This window comes from Ceratina calcarata, unplaced genomic scaffold, assembly GCF_001652005.2.
Source record: "Ceratina calcarata isolate Rehan_Ccalc_2016 unplaced genomic scaffold, ASM165200v1 scaffold308.2, whole genome shotgun sequence".
Lineage (NCBI taxonomy): Eukaryota > Metazoa > Arthropoda > Insecta > Hymenoptera > Apidae > Ceratina > Ceratina calcarata.
In genome coordinates this window covers 347,416-365,978 of record NW_017153345.1, presented here as the reverse complement: position 1 = coordinate 365,978, position 18,563 = coordinate 347,416, and the positions used below count along the sequence as shown (strand labels likewise).

General features: G+C 44.8%; 1 protein-coding gene and 3 non-coding genes across 4 annotated transcripts in view; 1 reads left to right on the top strand and 3 right to left on the bottom strand.

The window, feature by feature from the left end:
- Window positions 1-18,563, bottom strand: part of alpha-Man-Ia (alpha-Mannosidase class I a) — a 284,265-nt gene that overhangs the window by 171,279 nt on the left and 94,423 nt on the right. The window lies entirely within an intron of this gene.
- TRNAE-UUC (transfer RNA glutamic acid (anticodon UUC)) lies at window positions 3,438-3,509 on the top strand. The gene has a single exon. It is a non-coding gene; the product is annotated as a tRNA-Glu (tRNA).
- On the bottom strand, window positions 4,263-4,336 carry TRNAI-AAU (transfer RNA isoleucine (anticodon AAU)). The gene has a single exon. It is a non-coding gene; the product is annotated as a tRNA-Ile (tRNA).
- TRNAI-AAU (transfer RNA isoleucine (anticodon AAU)) lies at window positions 18,485-18,558 on the bottom strand. The gene has a single exon. It is a non-coding gene; the product is annotated as a tRNA-Ile (tRNA).

Sequence of the window (18,563 nt, the reverse complement as noted above, 5' to 3'; positions counted from 1 at the left end):
GACCGTTTAAAATTTCGCGGAGCAATAAAAATCAAGAAATCAGTTCGGTGAACGGGAAGCCCGGCGGATTCGTCTCAATTCCATTACGAAGCTTTCCACCGAGACTTTGATGCATCGTAAATATGCCGTGCATACTCCTCCTCCCTGCTCCCTCTCGTATCTTCTGCCGCGGAGAAGCTCGCCTTTTAATGCGGAAGGCCCTCCAAAGTCTCGTTACCATGCGAGCGGGATTTCCAACGACAAAGAGAAGGGTTTCTTTAAAACGGGCGTGTGCCTTTATGAGAGAAGCTCGCGAGGAACCGAGTGTCCTTTCTCAACGTGCTCTCGAGGAGTACAGACTCCCGAATAAAGCGCGCGCATCTTACACAGGAAACGTCCTTTCTCCGCATTCGACTGATGCCGGGATAATAAACTTTGCCCGCGAGAAAGGAAATCCACTTTAATTACTCCCTTCCCCAGCAGCCGTTGTTTCACGAATTTCGTAATGTATAAAAGACCATCTTCGTCGAGCATTAAAAAAATTATCGTCTATCATCCGTTTCACGAAATATCCGAGTACAAAAATTCGGGAAAACGCGTTGAATTTACTTCCCTCGTATACAGTTCAACCCCAGATATTTTCCAAATGAAACAACATCCGCGGCAACCGTTCGACTAATTTAATCAGCCATACCCTCTCGCCTTTCCGTGCGAGAGGCGTCGATGCGAGCCGAAATCTTGTTAGACCGCTAATAATGGCGGGCCGTAACTCACGCGTGATGCAACCCTCGTGCAAGCACCGCTTTATTAGTTCTCCTTGGGGCGAAGAGGGAAAGTTTCGCCGAGCAAAGAGGATGTACACTCTTGCGAGACTCGCGGACCAGGTGAAATCACGCGGCGTGGCAAGATTGATGACGGGAAAAACAACTCGCGTGGGATGCGTTTGTTCGGGATAAATGATAGCGAGCGTGAAAGTTCCTCCTGAAGCAGAGCAAATAGCCGAAGGCTCGAGTGTTGTACTGGCCGATGCCCAAATGGGAAGAACCATGTTTATAGCCAGTGTTAAATTTCTGGTTGAAAAAATACTTCGCGGTGATAGAACGATATTAGACATTGAACGTAACAAGCGATATCGTAATTGTATAATAATTGCATAAGTAAAGCATTAAATTCTTTCGAATAAAAATTGATATCTTTGAGATGTGAACATAATTAATACAAAAAAGCATTTTCAATTAAAGTACGGAATTATATCTGTACGAGTTGAAAAGAAAAGCTTGTCTGTTTCTTTATTTTAAAACGCGGGGGCTCTTTCCGCATCGAGTGGAAAGCACTTTCAGCGTTTAAATGTTACAGAATCGACCCGTACGTACGTACATCGAGTTACGGTCGCAAAAGCTTTTCACACGGAAGCTCATGCTCTTCGACGATCGAACGATTTTTGCCGCGCGAGGACGAGGTTATATTCGAGGTGGAAGCCGAGGAGAAGCGCGGCCGGAAGACTGGAGCGGGTTAAATTGACGTATGGGACACGGTGATCGATAGAGGTCTTCGAAATAAACTGTGCGAGAGCTTTGCATTTACTGAGAGACGCTTGCGTTCATATTTCAAAACGGTTTTTATTTCTCTTCGATCTTACGAATACCTTTTTCTATCGTTATTTCTCGATTCAATTATCAATCTTCTAGCTGCGTGCCTTGAAATTCTCTCTCGGCAATTTTATGCTAGCTCCGAATAAAATGCTCACGATATTTTTTAATCGTTTCGTCTCTCGTCAGTTCGTCTTCTGCATGCGAGCTCGGCTTGACGAGCAAAGAGATAAATTCAGTTAGAAAAATGAAGATTAAGAGAAGAATCACGTCAGTCAAAGATAAAGTAGAATAACGAAGAGACGGATAAATCGCGAGGAATCTATTTTCAAGCAAGTTCATAATGTCCCTGACCTATCTCGCAATTATATCTGGGAGCTATTATAAACACGCTGCGCGTTTCATCCGATGGGCAAATGATTGTTTTACGAGAGACCAAGGGGATTAGGCAGACGCATACAGGTGCGGCTTCCATAAAAATCAGGCTGGGTATGAGAAAAACATTTTCTGAACGAAACGACGCTGCCGGCCGCCACGAATATGCGAGTTTAATGACGCAAATTCCGGAAAACACGTCGGAAATTTGCAGAATGGATCCTGTTCAGTGTCACGTGGATCATTTTCAATGATCTGTGTTGTCATTCAATGAGAGCGACCGCGGGAAATGCTTTTCGAATGACTACACACGGATCGGAGTTCAATTAAAATGATTTGCCACTTGATCACTGATCGCCCATCGCTTCGAACGCGTCGTTCTTTATTTTTCTGATCCGTCACGTTATCGTCGAACTATCCGATAAAGGTTCATTAAAAACGTAGTCGGTTGACCGTGCAATTTGTCAACAGTGTCCGGTAATTCTTCCGTAACGTATATCGAACGGTGTCCGGCGTTCCTTTCCGCTCGGAGAGCCAACCCTTCCCTCGCGACGACGCGTCGCCGCTGTTCCCGATTTGTAAAAAAAAATAACAGCGGCGAGTGAGGGAGAGGTAAAGGGAAAAGGGATAAATAAATCAATTATTCGCTGGTAGAAACCAATTCGAGCTGTCGCGAACCGATACGATAACTGTTCTCTTTTTGCTTTTTTAAATCCGACGACAGGGGCAGCCGCGTTTTGAATCGCCGTTCAGATTTATAGCGCGGCATGGGCCGATATAAAAAAGCACGCGCGTTACAAAAATTGCTGTCGGCCGATATACAAAGTGGGCGAAACCGTTTTCATAACGATCGTAGATTTTCTTTTTTTTTTACCGATACTGCAATGTCATTCGCGTTGTACAATGCGATTTACGATAGTTTAAGCGCTTAACCTTTGACACGGCGAGTATAAAATATTCTGTAAACTCTGCAATTCCATTGAACGTTAATGATTCTCACAGTATCAAACTGTTTTCTTTTCTCTGAACATAGAAAGTGACTGTGTATTACCATTAAATATTTAGGTAACACAGCTGATTATTTAGAATTGCTACTAGGTGCTTAGGATGACAAGTCAGGAAGTGAAAGCGAAAAGAGTAGTCAGCAGGCACTTGAAAGAACCGTAGATCTTTCTTCAGGGTAATAAAGAAACATTTGTTCCGGTGATTTTACGATGGGACAAGCTATTCATTGTGGAACCATCAATAGTAAACACATTCATTCATGGTCTAGCTCCTCGTGCAGACTTGCACTTGGTCTCTCAAGAAAATTCGATTATACTTTGCTATCGAACCACGATTACACTGATTAAACTGATTGTCTAATACAATTTTTAAACACTTTTGTGAATATTGTAATATCGAATAAGGAAACAACTTTACAGAATCGATAGTAAGACTTCTATATTTTTTATCTGCTGTGAAAAGTGGAGGTCGATATGAAACCTTCATCAATCCGGTATGGTCTAGTGGCTAGGATACCTGGCTTTCACCCAGGAGGCTCGGGTTCGATTCCCGGTACCGGAAATTATCTTTTTGATTTTTCCATTAACCATTTACAATCATCGTTGATTTTACATTTAGTTTACAATTTATAATTGGAGTTATCTATTTATTGATAAGAATATTAAATATGAGATACCAGACGACTAGACTATGTGGTGCGACCAGATCATCGAAACACCATGTACAGCAACGTGAAACTGTGATTAAAAATAAATGTGCAATCGTGTTTGCGATAATTGCACCATGTAATCGAATTAACTGTTTGTAGCGATAGATGTCAATAGCAGTATGAAACAGATACCTAGAATATATGATACAATTTTTAAAATATTCAAACTATGCAACGAACTATTTGTAAAATGTTAGAAAATAATCGCAAGCATGGGAGGCTATTGGCGAGGCGAATAAGCCAATACCTGTGGCTGGACGAAGGCGAAACTTTTTCCCATTACGAAAACGATGTCCCCTCTCGGCGATCACTCGGAAATACTTCTATTACAGTATACCGCGAAACAAGCCGCGTCGAACGAGGAAAAGTTACTCAATTAGACTGAAAGTTTCTTTTCACCCGAGCGAGGCTCAAATTCTTTTCTCGCCTCCTTTACAACCGGCATGGCACGTAGATACTTAGGAACTTCTCTAACTCCGGGCATCGTATTTCGAACACGTAACAAAATAAATTTAAAAAAACGAAACTAAAACAGTAAACCGTGTTTAAAATGTAAATAATTATTGCTAGGTTGTTATCGTCTGTGAAAAATTGCAAAAATAATCTGGCCCATGAGGGGATCGAACCCGCGACCTTCGCGTTATTAGCACGACGCTCTAACCAACTGAGCTAATGGGCCTCGCTGATACCTGGGCGAGGATGTTACAATAAATATCCTATTTTATTAATAACAATTTTATTCATGACTATCGTCAGACTGAAAGTTTCGTGACGTTCTGAACGTGAATGTCTCGCATCGTCTCAAGGAAACCAGATCCCTTTAACAAAGGTGCTGTTCATTAGGCAAGGCACAACGTCGAGTTGCTTGCCACCGTCTGTCATCCAGATTGCCCAAACTCTGAACATTCTCTGAGGGTACAGACCGAGTACCCGTCATAAATCCCTCTTACCCTGGGATATCCTTAAACACTACTGCCACTCAAACGCAGTTACTAAAACCTATGAGTTAGTCGTATTCACGTTTCATGGATAACTCTCTAGGTACATTCTTGTGGCCTCGACCCAATCATCCATCATATTAAAAATGAATAAAACTCTTAGGCAACGTAGAAGCGATTGTACACTTCCCAACGTTGAAAAGTTGCCGAACGCTAAATCTCGAACTATCGTAACGAAAAAAAGTATGTCGAAACGAAGCGAGCCGAGAAAATGGGCTGCGCGTCGCGCAAGAGCATTATACGTCACGCGATAAGGAAGTTTAATAAAAATGTCCCGAGCTCGAACAACTGGCCTGTTTCCTTGCTATCGCGACCGACTACTTTTATTTCGTCTAACGAACTCGAACCATTTAGGAAACTCCCCTTTATCGTACCGACCCCACCTCGTCTCGCGACCTTTTCAGTACCCGTGGAAAATATCGTCGACGAGTAACTCTCCGTGCCATAAACTATTAAGCCGTTGCAGGTGTCCCGCACGGCCTTACACGACGTCAGCGAAGTTCTTTTCCCCCTGGTCGGAGCCCGGCAACAGCCAGGAGGCAATCTGCCGGGCAATCCTCGGGACTCTTTTACTGGGAAACACCGGGCGCCGGTGTGCGCGCGGTTCAAAGGTCGCCCGTTTACCCGAATGAAACGCGAGTTTCGAGGACGCGAAGCCTGTTTCGCCAATTACCGGTGCTATTTTACGTGACATAGAAGGCCTCGTTCTACTGATCTACCGCCTCCTCGACGAGATTGATTGACGTCGCGAAATCAAATTGAAAATCGTAACTACAGACCGATATTACTCACGATATAGAAGTAGGAAGTCGTCTCCTGTGTTTTACTCACCTGCAACGGAAAATAAATGCATTCAATTCAGTGAATAAGGATTGTTCGATGAATTCTGTTATCAAATTATGCATTATCACTGCGCGTCTTTCATCAGTTCTCTGTTTAGAACAGAACTACTGCTAGAAATTTTGTTAATTAACCGTAGAACATCGTTTCGACTAATTGTCACAAAACGGAACAAATACAGGTTTCGTGGCAGCGGTCACTCTCTTTTCAAGGTTCGCACTCTTTGACCATTGTCACAAAGGGCCACCAGCAACAAAAGAGGCAACCAGGAATGGGATAATTAACGACCATGCTTCTCTTTCTTTCACGGCCCGTACCGATTCGCATATGGCCTGGTTGATCGTGGAACGAACGGACACTATAGTATCACGGTACACTACCGTTCATAAGTATACCGACCACGAATTAATCCCTTGTTGTCCGAATCATTTTTATAAATCACAATTAATCATATTAAATTTCATTAATTCATCGTTTTTTTCTGAACTGCCAATGTTTCTTCTAAAACCTACACAAAAATTGGCAGACAACTTATAATCAGTGTTTCAACTAAACTGAACGATGTACAAATCTTCAGAGTGATTACTGATATAAACGTCGCATTGAAATTGATAAGGAATAATCGTTGGAATTTGGAAGATATTTCTTTTGGAGTCTAAGAACGAAACTTCTGGTCGGTAGTGTATCTATCCGGGACCGAGGGAACAATCAACGATGGAAGCTTCTACTTGGGTGGCAACTCTTCACCTTCTCCCTGGCCGCCCCCGGGGGCGTTCGCTTTCCAGCCCCGGAGGACACGCGTGTGTGCACGACCGAGAATTAACGCCGCGCTTGCGACCGTGAGACAAATTTTTCGCCCGCGACCGGAGGCTCTCGCGCGCTAATGGCCCTCCACGGCTAACTTTTTGCCGGCGACACGAACGGAGGAACGTAACCGAGCCCCGAATGCGACAAATAATTACGGTATCGCCGTTTTTGCCGCGACGTTACCGGGAAACTTACGCGAACTCGCGGTAAAACGTTCGTACACGTTTCCGACCGACAAAACTGAGAGGAAAAATAAAAAAAACGAGCTCGACATTAACATCGTTGTTCTTCCTTTCTTCTCGATCGATCAATATTGATACTTGGTCGATTGGAAGCAAATGCTACGAACGGAGTTAACCAAAAAACCCGGTTGGTAACGGTTATTAATTCCAAGTAACGTGAACGGCTATCGGGCGCAGAGCAAACATCGTTAAAGTCCGGTTCTGTTACCAAAAACCGGGATCAAAAATTGCGCTAAGCACCGAGGAGGAAATTAGCCAGGGCACGGCGCTCGGTTAGCGCGACGATCATCCAGGCTCGTTAACAACCTCCACCTCCTCCTCCTCCCCCCTTTCGTTTTGCTCGATTTCTTTGGATAATTGATCGGGAACGCGGATCGTAAAACATCGCAATTATTTCCTTAATAAGAAGGCAATAACACTGGTTCGCCGTAATAGGAGAGGGACCGGCGGGAGGGGAGAGGATCCGGCAAGAAAGAAAACGGCGGTGGTCGGACGACGGACATTGTCGCCGCTGTCATTAAAAGTCGTACGCGTCGTCATGTCCCTCAAATGGATCTTCATTCGCCCGGGTTACGTGTAACGCCCGTAACGAATCGATTTTTCTTACCAGCTTTCTTCCCTTCGCGCTCGATCCACCGCAAAATGCGTCTTCCACCGAAAATTACAGGCTCCGGCTGGCAGATATTAACTGGGATACGAGTTCGACCGCGCCGGCTCGTTATTATAACCGAGATTTATTTATATGCGATTTCAAAGTCAAAACTCCAATAGCAAATTGTGTGGCAGCATTGCACTTTCATTTTTATGCACGCTTATAATAAAAATTATTCTGACTCCGATTTTCTTCTTTCAAAAATCACAGCAAATACTCGAAGCCTCTTTTTTTAAAAGGGATTTGAAATACGCAATTTCGTACAACATTATCGAGGTATCCACCGTTGCTAATATTTATGAGTTCTCAGCTCTGAATATGAACTATACTGAGTTCGTTCGGGCAACTGGGTCACTATGATAACCTTTCAACGGGACAGCCTCCAATTATTAAGCGAGCCACGTTTGGCCAAGCGGAACAACCCCAACTTTGTTCGCGATAGTACGTATTCCTCGACTAACTATCAACCAGAACAGAATGGCACGACATCGCGACATGGTCTTTGCTATACGGATTGTTCATTAAATTCCATTCTTTAAAAGCGTAACCAGAAGAGTTCTCTGGTCATATCGTTGAATCGCGATTGCCTTGAACCTCCAGTGATAAGAACCCGACGATAGATGTTTCGATACTGTTATATTAAAATGAGATCGAGATTATAATCAGACCGCGCCATGTTTAAACTCGTGTACTAAAGCTTTTAAAAACTAAAAGTGCACTAACGAGTCAGTTAACGATAAAACAATCGCGACTCGTCGAGGTACAAGGAGAGTTATTTAACTAAATGATCACCAGAGGCGGTTGGAATTAAGTTGAATTCACGGTGTCCCTGGATCTCGCGGTTGCGTGCGGCGAGGGCGTAATTCAAAAAAGAGCGCCACTAAATTCAAGCCCCGATTAAGCCTGATTACCAGTAAACACGATCGGTATCTCGGAGCCCTCGCCAAGGAAGAAAGAGGGAGTTCGGTTAGGAAGAGATTACTCGTTCGTTCGGGTTCCTAAGATCCTTATGGGTGCAATTACACGAGGCTAATTATGTTCTTCCTCGTTCGGTTCCCGTCGAACACGCGCCCGACCGGTCCCCCTCGTTATTATCTACGAGGCCTGTAAACGGGTCGTCTTCTGGTAAGCAGATACCGGCAGGATTGTAATACGAACACGCGCAATTATAGTAATTTACTGGAACGTACACGTGGAAACGGTTTACCTACGTATTCCGTGACAACTCGACTTCTTATTATGTCGCGAGTTCACGGAGTCTTTCTTTTACTACCTGTGCCTTTCTTTTACTAACCTGTATTACTCGTCGTTCTGCAAACTCTTGTCGTTCGAGAGAACGAGAAGAAGGTAATGATTCTTCTGTAGAGAACGATTTTATTAACACAAGGATGCAGTCGTCTGGATTGATTTTTGACACAGAACGGCTGCAGGGCCTGATCGAGGTCGACAAGAATCGCGTCCGCTCATTTAACATTCGCGATACGTACGTAGGAACGGCGTCGTGCCCGGCTTAGTTAATTGCGCGGAATTTATCACGCGAGAGAGAGAGAGAGATATATATAGAGAGAGAAAGAGGGTGAGCAGCAGAGGAATCGTCGAATGGAAGGCAGACAGCTGGCGAGGGATTACTACACGTACGATTACGGCCTGCTTGATATGCCGCGACACTCAAAACTCGTACATCACACTTAATCGCTGAATATGGAACAGTCGAGCCCCGGGACAGGCCGGGCCACGCATCCACCGCGCATATTTAGACTGCAATTACAGTCCTTAGCTATTGTCGGCACGCACGAGCCCTAATGCTCTTTTCCCTTTCTTCATATCCCCGCCTTACATGTTTCAAATCAATTTCATCGAATCGTCTCGAAGTCCGAATATTAAAAATCGAAGGGAACGACGTGAGCATCAACCAGCGTAATTCCTGTCCTCGCTCTTCATATCACTGCTTTAACGAACCAATAAACGCGTCGTTCTATTTTAACGGTCCAACCGTTAAACTCCTCGAGCTTGGCACAACGGCAATGAAATGAAGAATAGAGGAGCATTGCTGGACGATGTCGAAATAATTGTGGCGACAGCCGTTAATGACCCGCGTACGTCGTCTTTTCCAGTTCGAGAAACTGTCATTCGTTACAACTCGGCGAAGCAGTTTATATTTGACTCGAACTGGATTCGACGATCGTTTCGCTTGCCGGGCTATTACCATCGTAAAATAGCGCTCGATATGAACGCGAATCACCGTCTCTAAACATCGTTCCGCGCACGCGGTCTCAATGAAATTACGGCCTCGAAAACTGTAGTATAATACGCTCGAAAGCATCGACTCGGTTCCCGAGTCTAATTGCAATCATAATTAGCAGCTAACTCGTAAACTATGCTGCGTTCAAAGTGCACGGTGCACTTTTCCAAGGAGGTTCCACGTTTTACGTTGATTAAATCGTAATTTCAACGAACCACGTAATAATTAATTAAATCGATTTCCCGAATAAATAATATTGACCACTCCATCGAATGATCTTTCAATCCCGTCTTTCCTTCCATGTATGAATTACAATTTGAATATCAATCGATGGTCAATCGTCTTTCACTATGCACTCTGTTGCATTGAAGTAAGCAGAAAAACGATGACTGGTGTCAATCGATCGGTCGGTCGGTTCTTCCGCGTCTTAACAATTCATTCATTAACTTCCCATTCATAAATGTATCCGAAACAGAACGTCGTTTCCGGTGAACGTTCTCGCCCGTATGTATGTATGTACATACCGTGCAAGCAGTTACGATCTGGACGTGAAAAAATTGCCAGAAACAGTAACGTCTAATTATGAGCAATGGATACGACGTATAAATCCGCGCGGTGCAAGCTGTTCCGCAACGGATATTTATCCCGGGGGTAATTTATACGCGTCATTTTCGGATTCGTCGTACCCGAATTCGGACGCGCTGCAGGGATTTAAGCGCGGCGCACCGTGTACGACTCAAAAGAGAAAATTTATTGACTGTCGGTTACCGATAAATTGTTTCGCGGATCCGCAGGACGTTATTGAGCCATTAAATCGTGATTACCCGACTGTTATTGGCTGCGGTGACACGGGAACCCACGAATTTCTTTACTCCCAGCTTCTTCTCTTCTTCCCAGTCGGTTTTTTATTCGTCCCAACAGTTTTTCATCTCCTCGGTTCTTAGCCAGCGGACACTTTCTTTGTGTTCTGTCGATTTCGTTTGTTTCTCATGAAACAAGATCAACCAACAAGTGTTCCACTTTTACATCAAGAGTGTGGAACTCTGTTTACTAAATGCTGACGCGAGGTTGCAAATAGCCCAAGTATTAACGCGAGACTACGCGGTGAAACTGAACTGTCGAGCGTTACAAAGTCAATCTCGTTGACAGCTGATAAGTTTGCCGGACCAAATTATTGGCAAATGATTACGCGCGGACATCGTGTCGCGATATCAGATTTGTCAACATGATCATTTCCCATTTGCAGAAATGAAACCGCGCACTGTGCCACTGTTGCGGTTTCCATGCACCTTTGATAACGTTCCCCAGTCGAATCAATGTAAATTCCTGATCCGATTTGCTTATTTAAGACGAGCCACTGGCAAAGCAACAGGACCGTAATAGCAGCATTCAACCAAATTATTATTCACGATTCTGAGTCAACTAGTTTCAGTATTATATCTTATAATCCAAAAGCTAGTCTACATTTTTTTCTACGATTTCCTTATTCAAGGAATTTTAATAATTTTCTATGAAGGAATAGGAAACAAGTCACTATTTAAAGAATTGTTTCTTACGGCTCGCGTTCACCAATGATACAGGCATTCGTCTCGAAGAGCCGGGAGACCGCGTTTCGCTTGAGATCATCGCGTTCAGCTAGCTCGAATGGGAAATTAACTCGGAATGCTTCGCGGCTGCGGCGAGCACCGGCGCGGCGCGGCGTGCAATTCGTTCGGTGCAATTTATGGTCTGACAGTGCCTGCCTGGCCAGTATGTACCAAGGCCCGACTCGCTCGTTCAAAGCCTGACTTCACTGTCGCATGATTCTTCGACGGTAATTGCTTGACGGAGGTATAAACATTGACGAGTCCCAGCTTCTAACTTTATACACAATTTTTAATACTAATCGTGATTTAGAGAAACAGGAAACAAGTATTTGGTTTAACGAATATTTGGATTTCATTCGTTTGCCAGTCGAAGATAGATCGCATTCATCAATGCTTGAGATCAATTATTATTTTAATTCAACGAGCGTGACATTAAAAATACAGGGAATGATGAATTTCGAGGCAAAGAACCTCGATAAATTACTGTCTCACGATCAGCCGTAACGGTTGGCAGCTGTTTAGCGACTGGGTAAACGGTGAGTTACGCGCCGTTTATGTCCCCTGCGTAAACCGTCGCAGAGAACGGAGGTATTTGTCGCAGCGCGGCCCGTTTCATTCGCCGCCGATAAAACCAGCCCTTAGGCTCGCCGGCAGCTATTATCGCGATCACCCGTTTTCAGTAATTTACGTTCACCGCGGTTTTAGCCTCAAACAAAAACCGCGGGTCGGCTCATTCTCTACCGAACCGTCTCTATGACGTTTCGACCGTAGAAATTTAATTCGAAAAATTGTTTGGAAAGATTGATTTGCAAATTGACCGATGGAATCGATTCAGAGAATTAATTTCGAGAATGTATTTACGTTCTGACGTTTTTTAAAACTCGTTCGTCCCGCAGAAATGATTGGTAGAGCCCGCTGAGCGGTTCGTTGCTGCCTCGGGTTTCATCGCGCGGTCGAACAACGGAGACAGCTGTCGTTCCCGAACGAATTTCATGCCGACATAAACGAGCCGGGGCATTGGCGTGGGCGTAACGGTTGATCCTCGTGGGGCGAACGCGAGAGCCAGAGGCGTCCGCGCCGGCGACAATGGGCCGCGGCTGTACGCGCCGCGGATCGACCGGAGATGATTTACGACACGCGTGAATTTCGCCTCGCGTGCCTCCACGTATACGGTGCTACGCGCTCGCGTCTTCTTCGGCCGCCATTTCGGTTGCTCGCATACCGACCGTGGCCAGAGATAGCCGTGCACGCGGATTTGCATGCGTACATCTGCGCGCGTTGATGTTTTAACGCAGCCCGGAGACGAATCGATCGTTGGTTGCGAAAGGGTCCCTGGGGATCGGGCAGCCGGGACCATAATGGCGTCGCGAGATGTCCTGTGTTCTCGCAGGATCGACGTTTCATTACACAGACGTAAAAGATGGAATTTGGTTTCGAGGAAATACCGTCGCATAATATTTAATTCGGCTAATTATGTTTTGACATACTTCCGAGATCGATTCTGTGCAGAATTAAATCGTGGCCAAGTGCCTGTATTAATGTAACTACGTGCGACGAAAAACTCCGTGGAAATTAACGACGAGCCGCATAATTATTCGTATAATCTGGAAACGGTACGAATAATTATGGAAACAATAATTGTGGCCTGGTGCGGCAGCCGCGGAATTCAATGGGGCAAATTAAATCCACGGATTCTCGAGTAATTAAACGCCGTTTGACAAACTGTGGTCACGATTCGCCGGTTCCGATGAAAATCATTCTAATTTCATCCCTGCCTTTTTACGGATCGTTAAATACAACAGGCAGTCGAGTTCTTTCATCCTTCGTCATATTTTTATTCCTTCTACGAGCGCCAAGATCTCGTTCATTACCAGAGTGTAAATAACGACTGAAACGACTTTCTTTCTCGATTATATTTGAACGCGATCTAATTAAACCCGGATTTTCAGATGTAGTTAAAATTCCTATAAAGTATGCGCCGTCTGCGTATTTAATTCGAAAGCTCCTTCCATATTAATTAAACGCTTCGTTGATTACTCTGTAACAAACGACTATGACGATTTTCATGGCGTGTTAATTCAGAATCGCCTTTGAGATACGAATCTTTTTATCGAACTTATTGGAATTCCTTGGAACATGTTGAATTCATGACATTTTTTTTTCATCCACTAAATTTATGTCGGAGATCTTTTACTTCTTTTTCATCTCTGGACACCTTCCCATATGCAAGAAATCTCGCCCGTGGTAAAGTGAGTCATGATTGTGAATCATCGAAAATGCCTCTGTGTTCATCGCTGACCAGTGAAATACGACTGGGCCAGTTTTTTTCTAAAGAATATGAAATTGCGAACGGAGTTACGTTCCAAAGTTATGATTCCGATAGAATACAACCTTCGTGCGATTCTATAAAATCTGAAATATCACCGATCTGTTCTATCCGATTAAATCGAATTAAATCATTACGAATCGTACAGAGAAAAATTATTGTAACGTATCAAAATACTATCGGCCAACATTATCGCGATAAATTAACGAATTGAAAAAGGGGGAAGTTGACAGGGTCGGCTGTCGGTCGAATTAATTCGTTCGCGTTTACACGCAATCCCGTCGCGGAGACGGGACATTTGTTCGTTTTCCCTGCATTTGAAATAAAGTGATTTATCGGTGGCGAACGCGCTACGCGGCGGTGCACTGCGGCGGTGCCTCCTCCCCTCCCCTCCCCGTCGATATTTATTGGTCGTGTGTACCCATTATTATCGGAGCCCGGACAAATTTGTTTAATGCGACGGCCCCGACGTTGACAATTTTCTGATAAACGTCGATCGCCGATTTTAGGGAAACTTAGTTAGAGGCGACGCAGCGGTTTCACGTTATAATACGTCATTGACGTTTATAAGCGTTTTATCCGAACCATAAATGCGCTCGATAATAGAATTTGCGTTACAATGTCCTCGATACCGATGAATAATACATTCGGTCAAACGCGTCCGATGCGACACGATCGAGGAATGACCGAGGGCAATTTTGATAAATGAAACACAGCCTTTACACGAGTTTTTCTATCTACGCGCGTGTCGGGGAACGCGTATGAATGCGGTCTCGTTAGGAATATGACTAGATCCATTGGACGGAGAACGCGTGCATCGACGGTACCCCGTGTCGTGGGATCGTTTCCAAGGGTCAAGCCCATCGCATCTGGTACCATCGGCGTTGGTCATCCGCTTGTCTCTCTCTCTGGAAGGCAACCGGTCGCAAATTGCCGCTCGGAAACGTACGATCCTGCGTATACTCCGGGTAGCGAACGGAACCGAGCCGAACCGAGTCGAACCGCGACAACGAATAAGGAATGAAAAATACAGCCCTCGGCGCCCGTACAATGGCGATATTTATAAACGCGCACGTTGAATCCTTCCATCCTCGATAACCCATCTTTCTCGCTCCCTGCTTTTTGTTCCCTTTCGATTCTCACCCTTCTTACGCGCGTCTCACCCTTCCCATTCTCTCCTTTCACCTTTTCCTTTTTCCCCTCCCGTACTACCTGCGCGTTCGATCGGCCCTGACAAATTCCCAGACGGAAGGCACACGCCTAAAGGATCGACTTCATAAATTCTCGGCCGCGGTAAACCACCGGACCTCCTTCGTGGATTTATTCGTGTCCTCGCGCCGCAGGACTCTCTCTCCTCCTCCAACACCGACACCTTCAGGGTTCGCGCAGAATTTTTCGCCGAACGACGCGATTTCCGAACGGACGAACGTTTCTCAGGACGGAACGTCTCCGTCTATCGCTTTTCGACCGACAAGCTTTTTCTTTTTTACAGGCTGTAAAGTCGAAGGATGCCGCTCGATCCACGTTTCCACAATTTCAGGTCTCAAGATACCGGAGACTTCGGGAAAAAATTTAGTCTTACCAAAGACAGAATCCAATAAATAATTGTATCTCTTTATAAATATTCAAAATCGTTGTTGCACTCCTAAATATTTGATACCTGTTAATTATCTGCGTATTTTGTTTCATCACTGACCAACTTTTACTTGGTCTCACGTTTGTAAACCGTGACACGAAGTTCCAGCTCACGGGTGTCCCCGGTTGTGGAAACGCTTCACGACCGGCTGCCACCGTAAACTGCGAACGGTGTACACCGAGCAGAAGCGAAACGGAGGTAAATTGCAGAGGCGCGAAGAATCGTCGCAAACAACGGAGCGAGTCGAGGGAACGACCGGCATCGAACCACGTTCGATGACGCCTCGGACGCTGCGGAGGCGTCCGCGACTGATATATTGACGGAAGACGTGGACGGAGGTTTATTTGCGCGGAGACGACAGTATTAACATGTTGCTACTGCTCTTGATACGAGCGCGACGTTCTCAAGAGCAAGGAAAATAACTTGTTGCCGTTTCGAGGCGAGATTGTCCCGTTGAATGATTTCCAGCCGGTTTATTTGATCGTTTCAGGATTTAATTCGTCACGCGAAGCGTTCATGCAATTGTAGTTGGATAATGAGAAGACATAGAAATTATAAGATCGTCTGTGAAAGATGCACGCGTAAATCAATATAAAATAATAATTTGATGATAGAATTCAAGAATTTTCATCAAGCGTCAATTAAACGTCGTTGTTTCATTTCTAAGCTTCTATGAGGTGAATGAAGATTTCTACTATATTTCAATTACACGCTACGAGACGTTCCATTCGATTAAATCGCAATTAGGAATAGCGAAAAGAGCGGCGTATCGATTTAGACGCACGAGCCGCTCGTAACCCCATTAAACTTTTACGATTTAAGTTTCCACGAACGTCGAGACCCCGCAGCATCCGAGCACACGACACACAGTTCTAGGTTACCGCGATACGTCGATGCCAGGTCGAATAAAAAGCTAGCTCGCGTACGTTCCCGGTGAACGATGAGGCTAGGTCACGTGTACGACGTTATTCGTGTCGTGGATCTTAAAACCGAGAGGGAGAGATAGAACCGGAAACTCGTGACGAGGGCGCATCGAGATTCGCAGTCGCCCAGCCGACCCTTGTTAACCCCTCAGTGACCATTCGACTTCCTATCGTGTACCTCTCGCGTATAGAATTGCATATTTCCGCGTTGCGGATTACACCGTACGGCAGGAAATTGTTTTTGGAACACCCAGTACAGGATTCTTATGGACTTTCTCGTGACAAAAACGAATCCGCAGGCAAAAATACAGCATCACGTATCGTTTCCGAAAAATACCGGTTTTTATAAAAATGCATGAGTTTTGGGAAACAATAAAAAAAAGCTCTGCTTCGTTGAACCGTGTCGTCGCTGTTGAAACTCTACCGAATTCGACCGACCGGTATGAAAATATGAGATATTTTAATTGTTAATTAGAAACAGGCAACAGCTGCAGTTTGGAGGTAATCGAGAATGCGGCGAACGCTCGTAGCGCGCGTTGAGTTTTAGCAAAGATTAGTACACACGAGATGGTGCACGTTGGAATTATTCGAATGTTTCCACGGTGCTTTGTCAGAGTTTGATGCTCGGGGCGTGTAATATTTAAAGAGCGAGGTAACTAACCCCTTTCCCCCGTCTTTCATGAACAATTCATCGGCCGCTCCTCCCAAAGGTTCCTCTGATTCCGAGTTACCGCGCGCGGCAATTGTAAGCGCCGGGTGTCCCTGTGCAAGAATCGCGCGGTGTGTTAGTTAGATTAGCGACTACGAACAACGTCGGACTCTGCGGAACGCTATATTATTCCATTGTTAAGATATAGGTGCCCCACTTTAGAATTTACAGGCTCGTAGTCGCCCTGTTCCCGAATGCAGCGACTTATAAATTTAAAAATATGCTCTAGCATCTGCTGGCATACGAAACAGGTATTCTCCTGCAGAATTTGAACATGTTTCTTGAGGCTATCATGTTATAACACGAGTGATCGTTCGGAATAAGATATGACGAGATAGTTCGAACAAGTATTGAAAGATAGATGAACTACGAGAACGAGGAATAATACATATTTTTAAACAGACGCTTCCCTATATAAAAGTATAATTTATAATTTATCACAACTTCCGTCTGACAAAGAACAACATCGAATTACATATGTACTAAAATCATACCCAAAAGCTCGTGCACTCCGTTAACGTTCTGAGAAAGCCGTGGGAAGACGTTCGACTGTATTTTCATCCCCCTAAAAAGGGAACGGGCACTCGGCGAACGGAATCGCGAATTTTTCCCCCGAAACTTCGGCTTTAATTTCAACTCCGAAAGACTCGGCCGGGGAAAGTTTCGAGTAGGCGAAAAACGGGCGGAAAGTACCGCGGCCGGAAGGAAAGAGGGCTGCCGGGCGAAAAAGAGGTGAGGGCAAGTTTCGTTTGAACGTCCCTACCCACGGCCCGGAAGTTATTTGAGAGCGCCGCGCGCCGGAGACTTCTTCATTATTGCGCTTTTAATGAACCTTAAAATATTCCGCGCCCGATCGCGACCGTCCAACGGCAAAAGGGAAACGTGGCCCTTGAAGGGGTAGAAACGAACGAGACTGACCGGCGCTCCGAACTTCATACGCGTCCCACGGATCATGGACCTCGTAAATAGCCAATTACTCGTTTCGTGAAAAGGTTCCCCTTCATTGAACTACCATGTACCCTACGGGAAACTTTCTCCCGGCGAAAAGTCCTTTGAGACCCTTGAGCCGGAACGGTCGATACGTTCCACGCTTTTTTAATCACTATCACCGATACCCAACGATTTCGTCACGTACCAAAAATAATTTCATTCGAACCACAACGCTGGTTTCTATATTTACGATTTTCTAATTAAGATATTCCTTTGAAACTTCGGAACGACGTGCCATGTAACGTCGATCTTAATGAACGGCGTTCGTTCCGCGAGTCTGACGGGCGATGAAATTGTACAACGGGCGAAAAGTTTCGGTCGCGTACGCGACGAGCCGATTTGAATTTTTGATTGCGCGACGATGAAGCGGCCACCGTTCAAAGTTAATTACGTATAACGGGGACGAAAGGAAATAACAATAACAGCAGAGGACTGGGTTCATATACGCTGGCGCGAAACGCTATATTCGACGCTCGTAAAAGTTTACGGGTAACCCGTTAAATTTTCCACGCGACGAAAAGCGTTTCCCTTATTGCGCTTATCTGCTGGTTTATCGGCTCGTATATTTCCGGATACCCGAGTCGCGTTAAACGTCCGAAAATGGGAAACTTTCCGCATTTAATCCCTGCTCGGCCATTGTAAAATATGCATTGCGTTTCAATGTGTTTCACGTCGTAAAATAAGGTATCAAGTATACTTGTTAATATATAGTATATAATCCAGTCTCTATCTCTTGATAACCATAGTTTCTTGATTAACTCAATATTTGATTGAATTACGTCGCGTTTAATATGTAGGAAATTTTGAAATAAAAATAGTATGACAAATGAAGTGCTTTAGTTGTTTAAGGATAAGTTTGATTTAACAAAATAGAATTGGCCCATGAGGGGATCGAACCCGCGACCTTCGCGTTATTAGCACGACGCTCTAACCAACTGAGCTAATGGGCCGATGT